Source organism: Dasypus novemcinctus, chromosome 9 (assembly GCF_030445035.2).
Source record: "Dasypus novemcinctus isolate mDasNov1 chromosome 9, mDasNov1.1.hap2, whole genome shotgun sequence".
Lineage (NCBI taxonomy): Eukaryota > Metazoa > Chordata > Mammalia > Cingulata > Dasypodidae > Dasypus > Dasypus novemcinctus.
The window spans coordinates 75,852,920-75,872,495 of NC_080681.1; the positions used below are offsets into that span (position 1 = coordinate 75,852,920).

The 19,576-nt window shown below is 36.7% G+C and overlaps 1 pseudogene; it reads right to left on the reverse strand.

The window, feature by feature from the left end:
- Positions 1–17,559: 17,559 nt before the first annotated feature.
- On the reverse strand, positions 17,560–18,920 carry LOC139439628 (tubulin alpha-1A chain-like; annotated as a pseudogene).
- Between the last annotated feature and the right edge of the window lie 656 nt (positions 18,921–19,576).

A 19,576-nucleotide genomic window follows, 5' to 3' on the forward strand; every position in this document is an offset into this window, starting at 1 on the left:
GGTTCTGTAAATGCTTGCAACTTGGACATCACTGAAAATAATATTTCAGGTAGAAAGAGCAGAATAAAACAAGACAAGGAAATCTGTGATAACATGGCAACTGCGGAAACATGCAAACTGTTTATAGGGCTGAAAATAAGATAGGGGTGAGTATATGAGGGAGGTGGCATGCTAAGTCAGGAGTTTGGATTTATCCTTTGGGCCAAGGAGAACTGTATCAGTGGATTCGCATAAAGCAAACAGGTTTTGGTTTAAAAGCTACTACTTCCACTTAGTAGTTTTGTGGTCTTAGGCATCAAAACTTTTTTAAGACAAGTTTTTTTCCTCTGAAAATGTGAATATCAATATTTCCCTCATAGGGTTGTTGTGATGCTCAAAAGGGACAATGATTGTAAAGAACTAAGCATGATACCTGACATATATTGAGTGCTTAAAAAATGATAGCATATACTAATAGATTTTTATTTTAGAAAGATTACTGTGACATGAATAATACATTAGAAAAATCTAATACTGGAGGCAGGAAAATGATTAGGAAATAAATGATGGCAGCAATCATGGAGAGATGGTGAAGGCCTCAACTTAGGCAGAGGCAAAGATGATGGAGAGAAGAGATATAGACGGGACTTGAGGCCCAATTTGATGTTAAGAGTGTGAGACAGAGAGGGGTCAAAAACTACTTTCAGAGTTTTAGGTCTCTAGTGATGCCAAATGCTAAGTTAAGGACCACAGAAGGAAAACCAGAATGGGACAACAATAATTCAATAATAAATTTTGTTTTAGACACATTGATTAGGTGGAAATGTCCAGTGGTCAGTCAACCCAACACTATTGGTTGTAGTTTCATGATTGGGAATCTTCATCCTGAAAGAATCATTGCATGAAACCTCTGGAGCAGATGAAATCACCAGGGAAGTATTAATACCTAAGTACAGCATTTTAGGCTAAACAGATATGAAGAATCCAGTAAAAAGTAAGACTAAGAAGGAAATGTCAGAGAAGGTCAATAAAAAAGGTTATAAAAGGAAGAAGAAGCAGAATATCAGTGAGATGCTACAAAGTGGTCAAGTGAGTTCATGACTGATAATCATTAACAATTAGGCAATTAGGAATTAGGAATAGATTGGTAACTTTTATCAAGACAGATTCAGGGAAGCAGTGGGTGCACTGGGTTGTCATAGACTGAAGAGTGAATAGGGAATGGGGAAATGAAGACAGTGATCATATATTCTTTTTTGGAAGAATTTGATTATGAAATGAGCACAGGTTTAGAAAGGAGTACATAAGAGGAGCTTCCCTTGCTTTCCTTATTTTTAGAAAAAACCTTTTAGAGATGAACTATCTAGGAAAGAAGAGATCTCTAGAGGACTTAGGAGCAGATCAATTCTGAGAAGAGATGGAGGGATTTGCTTTGGATAGGTGAGGGTATCTATTTATCTGGTACAGGATCCAGAGAGATAGGGTTGGATTTAGATGTAGATGTTTAAGTTTGTGATTTTGGAAGGAAAGTTATCAAGGGCTCACCTGATAGCCTTATTATTATTATTATTATTATTTTCTCTGAAGAGATTCAGAGTATCCCTTATCTGGCTAGAGAAGGGGAGTAATAATAGGGAAGGTAACTTGAACAGAGCACGATGTGGAATAAATGCTCTGGTAACAGGAACCAACTGAAGTTGAGGACCATAAATTTGGAATGGCACCAATTCATCCAATTATATCATTTCTTCCAACAGTGCTTGGAAACTAGGGGAAGAGTAGGGGAGAAGGCAGATGGTTACATTGATATAAGCCTGACGATTTGACTGTGGATATGGTAAAAGGACAAGCGATTAGGAGCATAGAGGCATTGTCTACAAAATGATTAAGTGATGGGCCATGAAGCTCCAGTGTGTAGGGAAGGAAGGAAAGGCTAAGAAGGCAGATAGTAAAAAGAAGTAGAGGGTGGAAGAATTAGAGAGTCTTGATGAGGTCAAAGAATATGTGTGGTATGGGTGGGAAGGGAAAAATGGACTGAAGGGAAGTTAGAGTCAGAGATTTGTATATGAGTTTAACATGTCCATTTCTTTTTAATGATAAGATCCAGGATGTAGCCATGAAATGCATTAGTAAATAGGACTATAGAACATGGTCAAATGAAGTGATAATAACAACACAGAGTTCATATCTGTGTGAGATTTTACAGATTTCAGAACACTTTCATCATCATTATCTTACCTGGCCTTAACCTCTGAGATGGATAGGATAGGAATTATTTTGATTATTACCTTGGTTTTACCTATGAAACAACTGAGGCTTGAAGATAATAAGTGTCTTACCAGGCTGGATAAGTAATGGAAATTCCAACTGGAAGGAAATCACTAACATCTGGGTCAAAGATGAAAAAAACCCAGCAATTTCTACCAACTTCAAATACTTCAGTGCTATATAGATACAGATTGGCTGAATATTCTAGACTGGATTGGTTTAACAAAAAACAACACAGCAACAACTGCTGCTTTGGTAAAGTTGGACTAAGAGTCACAGAAGTCTTTTAAAGTTTTTTTTTCTTTTTCCCCCAAGCAAAACATTCTTTACCTGCTCAGTACCCTAGGTAATTTCATTACAATTAGGAGATCATGTTTCCTGGTTCTTCTCAGCAGCAACATTGCTCCAGGATATCCTGCTTCTTATTACGCTGTGGACTGGAGCCTCCCCAGAGCTGGGGCCTTTAGCCTGGATGAAGATGGATGGAGATCAGACCCAGCAGCTGTAGATGGAGGAGGGTCCAGGAAGCAGGCATGGAGTGAGGCAATTCATCCGAGTGGGAAAACAGAGGTGCGATCTGGGATAGCTGGAGGCTGCACCCCACCTCCACCCCAAAGGTCAGTGGAAGTAGGAGATGCTCTTCCATTTCATGCTCTGATTTCTCCTTCACCTCCCTTGCTTTGTGATGACCTATTCTAGTCCCAACCTGGGTGTCAGATTCCATCTTAACCCCCAGCTGTGTGCTGGTTCTTCAACCAGACTCTATATCTTGGCCTATAAAAGTTAATCACCACCATTCCCGCCGTCCTGGTTTTGTGCGTCAGGAAATAATGCTTCAGTCAAACCATTGTGATGTTTGGAAGACCAAACTGGATTATACTTTATTTCTGGCTGCTATTTTGCAGTGTAATCTTTTATATGTCACTTTCTCTAGACCCCATTTTTCCATCAGTGGGGTTAGTTCATTGAACTATCCATAATGGCAAGTAGGTCTAATTATAAATAACAACTCAGAACCACTGGTAGGGGCTCCTTTAGTCTATGTGTTAAGAAGGATTCTGAGGAGTGCTGAAGTTCAGAGAATTAGCACTCCCCCTTGTCTGTAGTAAAGTGGTTCTCAAACTTTAGCATGCATCACAATTACCTAGAGAATTTGTTAAAAGATTTCTGCACTCCGTCTTTAGTGTTTCTGATTCAGTGGGTTTGGAGTAGGACCTAAGAGTTTGCATTTCTAATAAGTCCTGAGGTGAAGCTGATGCTGTTAGTTCAGGGGACCAGGTTTTGAGAACCAGTCCTGTAGTATTTAATTCCTTAGGGCTTCATTTGGTTTTCTTGAAAGAGTGCAAGCCTTAGCTGGCATCACTAACTAGCTGACCCATACGCACAAATAGTTCAAACTTCTAGCTAAACATCATTTCAGTTAAGGGAGGTTAGCAAATCATTAAACAGAATAAGTTTTACATCTGCCCTTAAAAAAAATAGCAGAGAATTCCATGTTATAGTTCACATTTAACTACCATAGTGAGATAGAAAGAAAACAGGCTTTGGAATCAGATTCACCCAAGTTCAAATCCTGGCTCTACAGTTTATTGACCATTTGACCTTGGACCAGTTACCAAACTCTTCAGCCTTGGTTTACACAATGAATTAATTACCTTTTCTATTTTATTCACTATTCTATGCTCACCATGTAGCTTAGAGTAGGCAGTCAAAAATATGAATGCAAATATGCAATGATTTGTCATAGACAAATCACAGACCTATAGAAATGATTTTCTCCTTTTGTGCCCTCTCAATGCCTTGGAATTAACCAATAAATTCTAAATGAGCTTTAGAAACTATATCTTTAAGTATGCAAGAAGATTCAACTTTGCATTATAACATTGTGATAAGACAATATTGCTCCTTTATTTTCTTTAAGGAATCTAATCTTGCTCATGAACTTTACTATCTGCTTGTGAGTGAGGAGTGGGAGGGAGGAACTTATCTCAATGGTGAAAGTTCACTAGGTTTAACTCTTTCGGGTGATTTGATCTCCCTCTCTCATAAATAGGCTTTCTGAATTCTATCCTCCTCTCTCTGATGGCACTCTAGTAAAGAGGTTGGATTTATGTAATTTTCTGGTGGCCAGGGAAAGAACACCTTGCTAGTCTCTGTGGGTTAGTGGTTGTTCTGCTGTTGACTCTCAAATAGTTGCACTAAGGTGTAGCTTGTTACATCTGGCTCTTTGGGGAGTCATTCAGATACCACTGCAGGAGTCCCTCATCTTGACTATTTGCTTCTGGTTGGTAAATACAAGTTCACTAAGGTTTCTTTGTGTTTATACCATTATCCAGCAGGTTTCCTTGACTTTTCAGCGCCGAAGTGTCTCTTCACCTAAATAAATGGAATTTCTGGACCTCCCATCTGCCATGTAGGCAGGGTACTTGATAATCTCTAAGGTACATCTGTGCTCTAAAATTTCAATATGGTTTATTGGAAAGATATCAGAATTAAGTTCCAGAAGACCTCTGTTCAAGACCCTTCGTGGCTGCTGACAAGCTGTGGGACTTGGCTTAACTCCCTTAACCTCCATTTCATCTCCGTGAAAGAGATTATAAGGCAGTATGAAACAACGGGTGTACCTATCAAAATAAGCATTAGCTGTAAAAGTTCTTTGTATAAAGCAAAGCTTTGTCCAATTTTTGGCAAATTATTTTTTTAAGAACCTGCTGTCTGTGCTAAATTCTGGAGAAATGAAGGAGAATACAATACAGGTTCTATCCTCAACTTGCTTACAACCTTGTGAGGGTACCTGACTCAAAGTGATCCTTAGAGGGAAGCACAGGGGACCCTGGGGTGTCAAGCACAGATATAAGGTCCTGTGTTGCCTTGGTCGTGTTGCTCCAGCTCTCAGCACCTCTGTTACCTCATATGTAATGAAATGATACCAGCATCTTAATAATGGGCATGTGCATGCATGTATGCGTGCATGAAGATTAAATGAAATGTAAGTAAAAGTTTTGTTCACCAATGAAGAGGGACTCATGTAAGAGTTACAATTAGAATATTAATTATGATTGAATATATTTATCCTTCCCTTCATGGAACCAAAGTCATCTTACAGTTAGAAAAAGGAATCAATGATCTTTAAGCAAAACTCGAAAACAAAGGGAATTCTACCTAGCTTTCAAAAGGCAAATACTTAAGTTATTTTTGCTCTAATTTTGAAAGACCAGGAACTAGAAAGAAGATCTGGAGTTGTATGGGGGGCTCTGGAGGCCCTTAAAATAAGAAACTTAATATGAGGAGTAGGGAATATAGTATTTTCAACTCAGCAATATAACAGATGCATGCAGAGGCTAAAAAAAAAAAAAAATCTGGACCATATTCTGCAAATGCCATTTTTTTCCATTGCCAAGAAAGTCTATCCTATTTTATGTGAGTCATATAATTAACATGTAACAGCAGTATATTTAGTTGAGCAAATATGGTATTTAACATTTGTATACATGTTTTTTCTATATACAAAAAATTTGTACATACAAATTTGTATCCACATTTGTTATCACTGTGGGACCACGAACAAGATTTCAGGAACTGCTAAATATACCTAAAGCTTCAGGGATCAGGGTTTTTTCCCAGGTGGGGAAATGCCTACTTAAGAAAGGAGGTGATCAATGAATGTTTACTTATTATGATCCCAAGATCATAGACATTCTGAGTTGGGAAGGGCCTTAGAGAGTAGTAAGTCTAATCCATTTTTATACAGATGGAGGAGGGAGAGGGGTGGAAAAAATGTGTTAACTTAATCCTCAACAGTCTTGCAATGTAGGTGTTGCTGCCCCTAATTTCCAGGTGATAAACTATGACTGAAAAAGGAAAGCCACTTGATCAGAGTCACACTCCTGACTCTGTGGAGAGTTAAGATTCAAATGGAACAAAAAGGTGGGGTGGGTTTGGTGAAAGAGAACAATACCATGAAAGCACTTGAGAAGTTATTAACAATGGTGAACCTAGCATATCTGACACCTGAAACAGATCATTGAATACACCTCATTGAAATGACGAATTTATTTTCAGTAATACACGTGAAACTAAACAAATAATGATGAGAAGAAAAATCTAGACAATGAAAATGTTCCGTTATTAAATCAGGTATATATATTCATGCTAGTAAAAATATAAAAATGAGTATTTTTATATGTAAAAACAAACTAGTACACCTCTCAGTTGACACTCACTCACTTCTTAAAATTTTAAATACAAATAAGCACTGTAAGTGGTCACATAGAATGACAGAATTGAAGTAGCTCAAATTTTGCTTTTTCATCTTTACAATCACTGTACTATAATTGCTTATTTTAGATTTATAGTTTATACTCAGGGATATGTAATGCCACTGGATTTGGAGATGTGAATGGTATCTTAGCTGACCTTGAATGATACCATAGGAAATTTCACTAGAAACAAACACTTGTGACTTATTGTGTGGTGCCATCTGCATAACTGGAAGTTCTCTGAATTAACATCCACATAGAACATAAAGCTTATTAAAGGCTGAGTAAGAAAAACTGCTGAGTGAGACCAAACTTGTAATGTACTTCAACAATCTTTTACCTGGCTTAGGGTAAAAAAAATTCAGAAAATTTTGGAATTTGAGATCTTATGCAATACTCCAACAGGCTCTGGGACACACCCCAATCATCAAAATCAAAATCAAATACATTCCTTCTTTTCCTTCTTGCTGGAAAAACAATAAGTGATATTAATAAAGACAGTAGATCACCTCACATAAGTCCAGAGTGGGTTTTACTGCCAAATGAGTGTGCTGCAGACTTACAAACAATACATAACTAAACCAACCCCTTTTAATTTCCCAGAGCTTTCTGAGTTTGAGGTTGAGGATCATGGATTGTGAATCAAAGATAACATTAACAAAAGGAGCAACAGCAGTAGCAGCAGTCCACACTGCACTGTGCTAGAACTGGGAGTGCTGAACCTAGTTCACAGCAGGCCAAGAGGGCATGTGGTTCCTGGACTCACTCCTCCCCGGCCTCAGGGATGGTGTGTAGCCCAGTCCTCCTGTGGGAACAGGTTATTTACATTGAGATGACAACTATGCCAGACAAAAGGGTACAGACACTGGAAACTGCTATGGCTGCTACTACTTTGGCTCAAGTGAGTCATGCCCTTCTGCAGGAAGCTAGCACCCACCCCTTCAAACAGATCTCTCCACTACACTAATCATCTCTTCTTTTTTTTTTTTTTTTTTTAGCAGTTAGCACCCAAAGTCAAGCCTGTCCCCATTGCCCCCTGGTCTTCAATTATACCATCATCCCCATAAAGCTAGATTAAACTCTAGTCACAGTCCCAGCTCTCTACTTCTCTGAAAACTTCCAAATCCTTCCTCTCTGCCCTGAGGAATTTTCATTCCAGAACCAGCAGAGTCCTCTCTACTCACAATCTGTTCTCAGAGTGTTCAATTCATTCCTTCATTTAACTGAGATACGGCTTTTCCCCTGTGGGATTTTCTTTCCAGGGAGTCTTTTCTAGCAGCACTTCTTTATTCTCTCACATGCTTTCCCATAAACCTCAGGATTGGGAGTGGGTCTGTTGAATCCTTGTGCCACATTTCTGCTTCCAGATTTCTACTTCTCCCACCATCTTGTAAGCCTATTCCTATTAGGCCTGTGCCCATTTGCTTTACCACCTCCCTTCATCTCTGATATCTCTTGCTGTCTGTCTCTCCTACTCTTTCATTATGGATCAGAGTCTTCCTTGTCTACCATAAGCCCCATCCTCATCCAAGTGAAGAGTCAATATCCTAGCTTCTCAACAGCTCAACTCCTTTCTTCTTCACTCTGTCAGCTATCTATTCTGTCACTCCTATTCTAGACCTTGTTACCATTCAAAATATCTCTAACTAGTAACTAGTTCAAGCTTTCAACTTTCTCTCCACAACCTTGTGTATTAATCAAATAACTATTAATACAAACATTTTTCAACTGCTTTGGGGTCTTCAGTGAATTGATCCTTCATTACTCCAGATCCATCAGCCTTTGATTTTTGTTTTTACTTCACTCCATATCTAGTTTAGACTGAATGGGTCATCATCCCTGACTCTCTTGTCAATATCCCAAACACCTTCTGTCCCTTCTCTTGTATTGTAGCTATTTGGCTAAACCCCAATCCCAGATTAACCCCTGTATCTGCTTTCTCTTCATCTGTGTTAGAGCAGCTCAGTGCTTCTGGAGAAAGTTAATTCATGGAAATACACATATCTCTGTCAGTCCTTTGTAGCTAAATTAAAGAAAACCCAACTCAAATTATTTTAAATGAAAAAGAGAATTCATTGAATAGTGTAACTAAAAATTAAAAAGTAGGGCTGGCTTCAAGAAAACTGTCATTTGAAGGTCCAAATGATGTCGCCAAGGACCTGTTTCTTCATCCTATCTTGCCCGTGATTTTCTGAATGACACCTCCATCCTTGGCTTTACACAGTGACTTCTGACCTCTCCAGCTGCTCCCCATTATCATGAAAGCCATAGCAGTGCCCAGCCTCATACTCACCACTCTTTTCCCAAGGCACCTGTGAATATCTCCTAGCATCTCACTGGCTCTGAATGGTTTACACCTTTTTTTCTGAGCCAGTCATCATGGTCTGCAGATGGGATATGTTGATGGGCTTCAGACAATCCTGGCCCTATCCTGGAGCTGAAGATGTAAAATGAATGGACACCTCAAAGGGAAATGGGATTGTATGTCCTATCTCCTATCTAATGTCATCCTGCCACATATATTTTGGATTCCCCCCACTCCTGTTTCACCTGCCTGTCACACATCCAGGAACCAATCCATAACAGGCCCAACAACTGTCAAATTTACCCCCTGAATTTCTCCTGTACCCATGCAATTTTCATGACATCTCTGCCATCACTCTAGTTCAAGATATCCCATATCAATTCTGGCCTTCTTTTAGTCTCGTCACTGCACTGCCGACAAAGCTTTTTGAAAATCTAGATTTGCACATATTACCTCCATTTTTGAGAGGTCCTCAATGAATTTCCATTGTTCTTATGATAATGGCAGATATACTTGCAGAGCTTATAAGAGCCTGCCTGGTCTAGAATCTCTTTGCCTTTATAACCTGATTTTATACCATTCATATTTGGCTTTCGTTCATACTGTTTCCCCTCTACTACATTAACTACCATTCAACCGCAGATCTTGGTCAAGGTTTCTTCCTCAGGGAATCTTCCATAGATCTCTAATCTTAGGAAGTTTTATCTGCTATAGGAACTTTCAGACCGTGGGCCTTTTAGAGTTCTCAACTGAGTTTGTAATTATTCAGTTGTTAGCATGATCTAGTCATCTGTCTCCCCCACTAATCTTTAGCTCTATGAGAGCAAATTAAGGTCCATGTCAGATTTTTTTTTTTTTTTTACATTATTGCATTCCCAGCAACTAGCACAGGGCCCAGTATATACTGACTGCATGAATGAATGAGTGATAATCCATATGAAGTGGTTAACACAGAACCTGACAAATACAAAGCACTCCAAAATGGTAGGTATTTTTATATATTGTTGTATTTGTTACTACTTTTTTGTTGTTGTTAAAATTCTCCAGTACTAGAAATGCATTTTTCACATAATATCCTTTAACTTCATGCTACAATTCAGTGGAATCCCCTACAATCTTTGAACACTAAAGTAAGTGGTAATGTACAATTCTGAATTTGCTAATAGCAGATAAACTTATTGGATGTTAAGTAGCCTGAGATGAGCAAATTACTAAAGAAAAAAATTCTTTTCCTTCTCCATGTAAGCAAGACTAATACCAACTAGATTGCTTAATGTCACTTCATATAAGCATATACATCTTTTCATTCTTGGGAATACTTTATAATATTTCTCTATATTTAAAAACATACTAAATTATTCAAGTTTTTTTTTTTTTTAAGTTGGAAAAGACTGAGAAACCAGATAGACACAGTTATCATCAGTCCTTAAACCCCTTTTTATATAATCACACATACTGGTTCTAGAATGTCTCTGTATTAGCTATGCTTAATATTCTCTATGTACAGTATAATCTTAAATAGGTCAAGACAGGAAAGAAAATTTAAAAAAACATCTAGAGAAATATATGAAGTATACATTTGTCTTTTTGTGAAGGAAGTTCATATCTTTTTTACTTTCTTTTCATACTGTCTAAAATTATAAATTCCCTAAAATTAGCCTGAAATAGTATATATCCAAAATATAGATATGATATTTTTAATCTGCATATTATATTTTGTATATAATTTCAGATCACAATTAGGTAAAAAGCATATGCACTGAAAACATATGGGAAGAAAATAAACCAAATTTTTAACAGACAGTATCTGTAGTTATTAGGACAAAATGACATTATGTTTTCTACTTTCTTAATGGAATACAATCTTTACTTGAAAAGAAAATAAATATATTTTGGACATGGTCCTTACCTTTGAGAAGTGTACAAAGATTTCTAGCACAGAATTGATGATTGAAAATATCATGGGTTATAGAAGTCAGAACTGGGAAAACATTTCACTAGAAGTCAAAATAGTATGGAAAAAAATCAAGTTTCCGCTTTTAAAAAATTACAGTGAAATAAACTGTCACTTGTCTTGCAAAAATAATTTTAGAGTGGAAAATGGTTCTGAAGCCAGGAACTGGCACACAGGGTTATACCAAGTGTCTGATTTCTTATTCACCTCATAAAGTCTACTTTATATATACAAGCCATAAGGAACTGAACAAGGAAAAAATGTTTGCTAAAATCAATTTGATTACAAAAGTAAAACTAATCATTATGATTTTAAAAACTTAGTGGCACCAATTACATTTTTTTTTTGACAGATTTTTTACATAGTAGGCCCTCAATAAAATGTGAAATTCACAAATTATTATCTGGGAAATTTTATATTGGTAGATACACATGTGCCACCTGGCAAGTAGAGGTAAAATTCTTGACAGGTATATTTTTTTTCTGCTCTCTTCAGTTCTGTGAGTCCTTTTCTGACTTCAAGGCTATATTCACATCCCGCCTCTTTAAGGAAGCCTCCATGATTGTGCTGGCTATTGCTCTCACTCGCTCCTCTGACACCTTTTAGCATTCCTTTTACTCAAACATGTTTGAAAATTTGTTATCTGCTTTATTAACCTATATAGTTTCATAAGCAATTCTTTCAAATAGTGACACTGGTTGCTACACATGATTCTAATAACCCTTATAAAATGACATCTGTTTTGGTTGTTTTCCTCCACACTTTGCCCTTCCTAAGTCCATCTTATTTCTGAGTTCCCAGTAATTGTTCATCTTATTGCTAAACTTCGCCCTTTATTCACTCAATGTTTTTATTTCTGATGCCCAGCAGTATTTTTCTAGCCACTAGCTTGGCTATTCACCAAAACAATATGGGTTGCCTTCCTCAGCTACTAGACTGAGAGTTCCTGAGTCCCTGTTTATGTGCATTCCCCCTGAGCCCACTTTGGGCTTTGGTGAGAGTGCAAGAGCCTTTAGCTCAGCAAGAGTGCTTGAGGAGTGAGGCTGTGTTTTATGTTAAAAAACCTCTTGAGCCTCAGTTTTCTCTTCTGCATATGAAAATATCTTTCACACTTTGTTACTGTAAGGACTAAAATAATGTAGGTAAGCCTACATATAGTAGGTACCCAATACATGCTAGCTACTTTTCTCCTTTCCTTTGGGGTTAGCCATAGTGCTATTTTCTAAAATGTGGAACACTGATTCTGTAAGTTGTAAATGGGTATTTTTTGAAATAAGACTTCCATGATAAATAATTTTGGTAAATATCAGGTTAAATTACATTTAAAAGATTTCTCCTCAGAATCTTTAATATGTTACGAGTTGTGAATCTCTAGTGGAATACACCAGGCAGAATGTTCCAACTACATTTGACAACAAATGTCTGGTCTCATAGAATGTTCATAAATAATATGGATTAGAAAATCATGTTGTCAATTTAATTCCTTTTTATGCAGACCTCATATTAAACTTCTATTTCATTTATTGATGTCCTAAGATAAATTGCTTTTAAAACAACTCCTATAAATTTTGCAACTATTTTGTGACAAGCTGGGATTTTGCAAAACAAAATAGGAAATTAAATTGCATGCTGATGCTGAAATAAAATGGAAACATGGGAATCATAAACTTTAATTTCAGATTTTGTATATTTAACAAAACATCCTTATTGTTCTCATAATATTATGAAGTCTGATAAAGACTTCATAATAGTTTAAAGTTATAAATTTGAACATAAAACATATGAAAATTATTTTAAAAATTGGAATTAAATTTCACTTCCAATATGAAGGAGAGAATTACTCTTGTAAATAGCAGAACTCTGGGGGAAAAATTTAAAAATGAACTACTTGAGGGCTTTGGAGACTGAATAAAATGAAATTTGGGGAGGTGGTATTGAAACTTGAGGCAAAGGAACCAAATAAGTGAGCACCTTGTTTTTTGTGACTTTACTTTGAGAGCAGCTATAATTAACTTGCAAGTTTTTTGGCCAAATGAACTATGTTAAAGAACCTTGGGGCAACCAAAACTGACAAACAGTGAGTTTAAATTCCAACAAGATCATTTTTTATAGAAATTCACAAGCTGATTCTAAAATTTATGGGAAGTGCAAATAACCTATAGTAACCAAAGCAAGTTTTATTTAGAATAACAAAGTTGGAAGAATTATACTACCAGATTTTCAGACTTATTATAAAGCTACAGTAGCCACGAGATTTTGATAGTGTTGAAAGAATAGACAGAAATAAATAAATGTTGGATTGATAGAACAGATTAAAGAATTCAGAACTAGACTGATATATAAGGTCAATTGATCTTTGAGAAAGGTGGTAAGGCAATTCAGTAACAGGAAAGTCTTTTTTAAAAAACAGTGTTGAAATACCAGATATCCACATGGAAAAATGAACATTGATTCTTACCTCTCAAATGCAAAAAGTAACCCGGTATATTGTTCATAGATTTGACTGTAAAAGGTAACACTATTAAACTTTTCTTCTAGTAAGAAGAAAATCTTAGCAATCTTTGGGCAGTCAACAATTTCTTCTAGAGGATACAAAAAGTATATTCCAGAGAAGAAAAATTGATAAGTTTTACTTTATGAAAATTGAAACTTTTGCTTTTCAAAAAACATTGTTAAGGAAGCAAAAATGCAAATAGAGGATGGGAGAAAGAATTTACAATACATACATGTGACAAAGGACTTGCCAGTATGTACAAAGCATACTTACAATTCAACAATAATCTGTTACAAAAGTGCAGTAAAATTTTGAACAGATAATTCACAAAGAAAGAAAAAAGAATGGACAGTTAGTGCGTGGAAAGATACTCAACATCATTAGTTACTAGGGGAAGTTAAATTTAAAACACAATGAATTGTCACTACTTACCCGTTAGAATGTCTAAAATTGAAAAAAGATGATACCAAGCATTGGTCAGGATATAGAGCAAGTACAACTCTCTAATATTGTTTGTGGAAATATAAAATGGTACATTCACTTTGGACAGTGTTTATCAGTTTCTTAAAATGTTTAACACCTGCCATAAGATTCAGCTGTTCTACTTCCAAGGAGTTACACAACAAATAAAAAGGAGTGGATTACCAATACATACAACATGAATAAATCTCAAAATCAATATGTGGAATGAAAGAAGATAGATACAACAGAATACGTAGCATATGATTCCATTTATATAAAATTCAAATCAATCTATAGTGAAAAAAAAGACTATCAGTGGGTTGCCTGGGGCTGGGGCTGGGGTTGAGGGACAGATGACTGCAAAAGGGAATGAGGATTAGAAGTGATACATAGTTATCAAGCATCCAGTGAAACTTTATGACAGGGAACATATTGACATCCTCTTTGTATTATCCTTTACAGAATCTCTTTAAAAAAAAAAAAGACGTTCTTTTCTTATTTTCCTTATTTTACTCATTAAACCTGGCTTAAAACTTGTAAAAAAAAAAAAAAAAAAAGGAATGAGGAATCTTTTTGGGGTGATATAAATATTCTGTATTGTGATAGCTGTTACATAGGCCTGCAAACTTGTTTGAGAAGAAATAGTGTCCACAATTGTGGGGATTTGTATGTCTAGAAAATCCAATTTATTATTATTACCAAACAATAAAAGATAAAATTGAGAACACTCTAGAACAAAAAAGACTGATTAAACTCAGACTTGCTGCAAGGGTTAAATTAAGGGGGTAAATTAAGGACATGTTTTTCATATCTGTTAAATATTCTGAATGGACTAATTCATCTAAGAATAAAGAATAAGGCACCAGCAAATTGTTTCAACTGGGCAACATGATTGAGATTTCATATATGGTTCTCCATCTGAAACTTCATTGCCTCAAGCTACCCTGAGATAATCTGAGGATAGAGCAACTTGGGGGGTTGATTAGCACAGGAATAAAGGTAATTTGATAATTAAATCTCCCAAAGTGTGATGAGAGTGGATATTTGCAAATAAACCTGACTGTGAGATGAAATAGATGAGAATAACAAAGCTTGGGAGAACTGTACTGCCAAAAAACAAAAACAAAAACAAAAAAGCAACCCTCATCAGCCTGTATTAAAAGAGATTCTGATTACATGAGATTTAAAATAATCCTTGAGGCCCCTAAATTCTATGGGGAGAAAATGACAGGTAAAAGTGCTTATTCTCCCCGGAACATATTTCCCAATACTTTCTTCAGAGATGTGGCCAGAAAGGCTAATAAAAAAGAAATAATTTTCGGAAGTCAGAGTTGAGGACAATGGGAGAACAAAGTATGGAGGGGCTCTTCCCAGACTGTGGGGTCAGGGCTTGATTTAGGAGCATTCTCTTCAGCATTTCTGCCAGGCAGGATTTCAGTCTTACTATGGAATACAGTCTTCTATGTGTCTCCTGTAGTTTCATTTTCTGAATAGGTTTATTTATTGTGGTTTTTCAATCCCAGTTCCATTGTTGTGTATTGGGTTTGTGGAATATAGATAAGTAGTATTTTTAGAACAAAGGTACCTGATAAAGAGAATACCCCACACAGTGCTCTGATAAAGAGCTAACTGCATATCACCCACCTATCCTGAACTTTGTGTTTGCTGCAATGATTGACGGGCTTTTGGGCTAATGCCTCAAAGAGAGAGGTTTATGTATGTTGTGTGCACAAAGGAGAGTAAAGTAAAATTTTGATTGGTAAAGAGCTCATCAAGTTAGTCATTGGGTTGTTCATCAGTATTTCTGATTCTTCTCTGTATTAGTCATTCTTTATTTTTTCACATTTCTTGTCTTTATTTCAACATTTAAAATATTAACAGATGGGAGTATTATATTCATTGACATCTCCATGGAAGATATACCAAAGCATACAGGCATTCCACAACTACAGATTACAGAATTACCTTTTGTGACTATGTAAATATTTATCCCTAGAGTTTATCTGGAAATACAATGTTTTGTTTTTAGCTTTTTATTACCTTAATTTCCATAGAAAGTGAACTGCAAAGAATTTCAGGAGAAATACCTAAATATTCAGCACTTTTTAAAAATTTCAAACTTTATAGCACTCTTCTAACACCATGTAACTGTCAAGAACACTTAAATAATGCTCAGTTCTTTTTCTTTCCCCCTCAATAGCCAAGTCAGGATGTGCTTTCTTTTAGATTTTTTGCTAATTCTTTTTTATCTAAACACATTATGTAGAATAGGTTGAGCATCACAGCAACTTGTGTAGCTAATGAGGTAGGAGGTATTCTTCAAAAGTTCTTAGTCATTTATGAAGAACAGCAAAAGAGAATAATCAAATTATAAAGAGCTTTTTTTTGTTAGTGGTTCTTTAAATAAAATTACAAGAGCACTGGAAATTGGCGAAATGTTGCTTATACTCTAAAATACAAAGAAGAAAAACCCATTAGAAATCCCTGCTACTGAGTATATTTAAGGACAAAACCTGGATAGTGGCATTAATTAAATTCATTTTGGCCTTGCAAGGTCAGATACCTGTATCTCAAAATGATGAGCTTTCTTTCTGGGAGAAATCTTACCAAGAAGATAAAGTTTAAACAGAAAACAAAAGTACTTCATCCTTTCTTTTCAGTACAAGTTCGTATGTTTATTCTTTTAACCTTTTCATATCCTTTCCTACACACAAAAAAGATTAACAGTATTAGCTGAATATTAACATATCCAGTTATGCACCTAAAAAATTTAGCAGTCAACTTACCGAATCTACCAGGACACTCCATATATGAAGATTCCACTAATGTAATGCTGAACAGAAAATGCCTACACAATAGATTTCAGCATCATCTTGAGTTAGCAGATTGTTTTACAATGTATATGCCCCTGAATTCCTATAAATCTAGGATATTTACCCATTATTCCCTCTTTATCTATACCAAAACCAAAATTCTGTGTTCTAACACTTGCCAAAAATAGGGAATGCTTTACAAATCTACCCAATTGAGTTAATTAGGATACACATATGTTTCCAAATAAGGGAAAGAAGGTAATCAAGTAGGATTTGTCTAAAATACATGTGTTCAACACTTTCTTACCTATTATTTGAAGAAGGCTAAAATACCAGAAAGGGAGGATTTCTTTATTTCCCTAATTAGGCACTGAACCTATTAGGGTCACTGCTAAAAATACTGAAAAAGTCACCTAAAAAAACATAAAACATCATTTTTAAATGGGAAAACTTAATAACTGTATGTGTCCTGGCAGATAGTTTTGAAATAATGTCCCTGACACTCCTACAACAAAATGTTTTAGACCTAGGAATCATATTTGGTAACAGAAGAGTACAACTTTCTCATATGGCAGCTTTTAATGGGAGTAACCATTTGAGATTTGTTACCAAAAATAATTGATCAACAAGAATGTTTTACATGTCTTCAAAATTTTCTATTGTTATATCTAGAATTGTGTCCTATCAACATGATCAAAATTTGAAAATATTTAAGAATATCACTTTGTGTATGTCATTTAGTTTGACAAGAATTCTCTTCATTGTCACCTGTTTTAATTTGTTATAGTTCCCTTTACAAACATTCTTTTTTTTTTTTTTTTCTATTTAAGACAGGGAATACTTTATTCAAAACCCATTAGAAATGGAGTTTGGGTCTGTAACAAAGTGTTCATATTTTAAAGCATAGGTCAGTATTTGTATATGAGAATATACACTGCTACATACAAATTAACTGATTTACACTGCAACTGTTCAACATTTAAAACAGAATAAGCTTCCCTGTAAAACAGCACCTTTGTGACATTTTAACTTAAGTATTCTTCTTCTTCCTCACCCTCTCCTTCAACAGAATCTACACCACCCTTCTCATAATCCTTCTCAAGGGCAGCCATGTCCTCATGAGCCTCAGAAGACTCTCCTTTCTCCATTCCCTTGCCCACGTACCAGTGAACAAAGGCACGCTTAGCATACATCAGGTCAGACTTGTGGTCCAGGCAAGCCCAGGCCTCAGCAATGGCTGTGGTGCTGCTCAGCAAGCACACAGCTTGCTGGACCTTGGCCAGGTCTCCACCAGGTACCACAGTGGGAGGCTGGTAATTAATGCCAACCTTGAAGCCAGTGGGACACCAATCCACAAACTGGATGGTGCGCTTGGTCTTGTTATTGGCAATGGCAGCGTTGATGTCTTTGGGAACCACATCGCCCCAGTACAACAGGCAGCAGGCCATGTATTTACCATGCCGAGGGTCGTATTTCATCATCTGGTTAGCTGGCTCAAAGCAGGCATTAGTAATCTCTGCTACAGAAAGCTCTTCATGATAGGCTTTCTCAGCAGAGATGACAGGGGTATATATGGCTAGAGGAATGTGGATGCAGGGATAGTGCATCAGGTTGGTCTGGAATCCTGTCAGACCTACATTCAGGGCACCATCAAACCTGAGGGAAGCACTGATGGAGGATACAATCTGACCTATCAGCCTATTCAGATTGGAGTAGGTTGGGTGCTCCATATCGAGATTTCTATGATAGATGTCATAGATGGCCTCATTGTCTACCATGAAGGTACAGTCTGAGTGCCCAGGGTGGTATGTGTGGTGAGGATGGATTTGTAGGGCTTGACCACAGCCGAGGAGACCTGGGGGGCTGGTTAAATAGAGAACTCCAGCTTGGACTTCTTGCCATAATCAACAGAAAGGCATTCCATCATCAAGGAGGTGAATCCAGAACTGGTTCCCCCACCAAAGCTGTAGACTATCAAGAAATCCCAATTTCAATGACCTGTGCATTGGTCAGCCAGTTTGCGAATTCTGTCCAGAAACAAGTTGATGATCTCCTTGCCAATGGTGTAATGCCCGTGGGCATAGTTATTGGCAGCATCTTCCTTGCCTGTGATGAGCTGCTCAGGGTGGAGGAGCTGGCGGTAGGTGCCAGTGCAGTTTTCATCAAGGACTGTTCTAGGTCTACCAACACTGCCCCGGGCACATGCTTGCCAGCACCAGTCTCATTGAAGAAGGTGTTGAAGGAGTCATCTCCTCCCTCAATGGTCTTGTTACTTGGCATCTGGCCATCGGGTTGGATGCCTTATTCCAGGTTGTAGAGCTCCCCAGCAGGCATTGCCAAGCTGGACACCAGCCCAGACGATGTGGATGGAGATATAATCACGCATGGTTGCTGCTTTGCGGCTGCCGAGCAGATGGCAGAGGAGAGGTTTATGCTTCTTACAGTGAGACTCTTAGGCGATCGATGCACGAGAAACTTACAGACATTCTTTTCCCAAGGCACACCACACCCTGTTTACTTCGCAAAGCCCCTGAAATCTGTGCATCAATCTGTTCAGCATCATTGTTATGAAAAAAAATCACCTAAGAGTGTATGCTAAAATTATTAACAAGTCTAGAATGCCATTGTCCAATAGATTAACTGCAAAAAAAATCCAAGTTTACTGAAGGAAAGGCAAAAAATAATAATAATAATAATAAAGTGTAAGCTCTTTTCACTAAAAATTGGTATTATCTGCTATAACAGTAAAGCTCAATTATATCTCTGGCTATATATAATCCATATTCAATGTTATAAAATAAAATGTTAGGTCAGTTAGCTTTCACAATTTTTATTAAGTCCTAGGGTAATTTTATAATATGTGACTTTTTAGACATCATCCCATGGTGAATATATTTAATAAGTGAAAGCAAATCAGACATAGAAGCCATTATTTTCTGTAGACTAAACAATAAGGTAACAACTACACAGAAGTCTCTACATTTGCTTGGGGTTTTCATACAAGCTATATTATTTATCAAACTATATCCCCTAATATTTAAT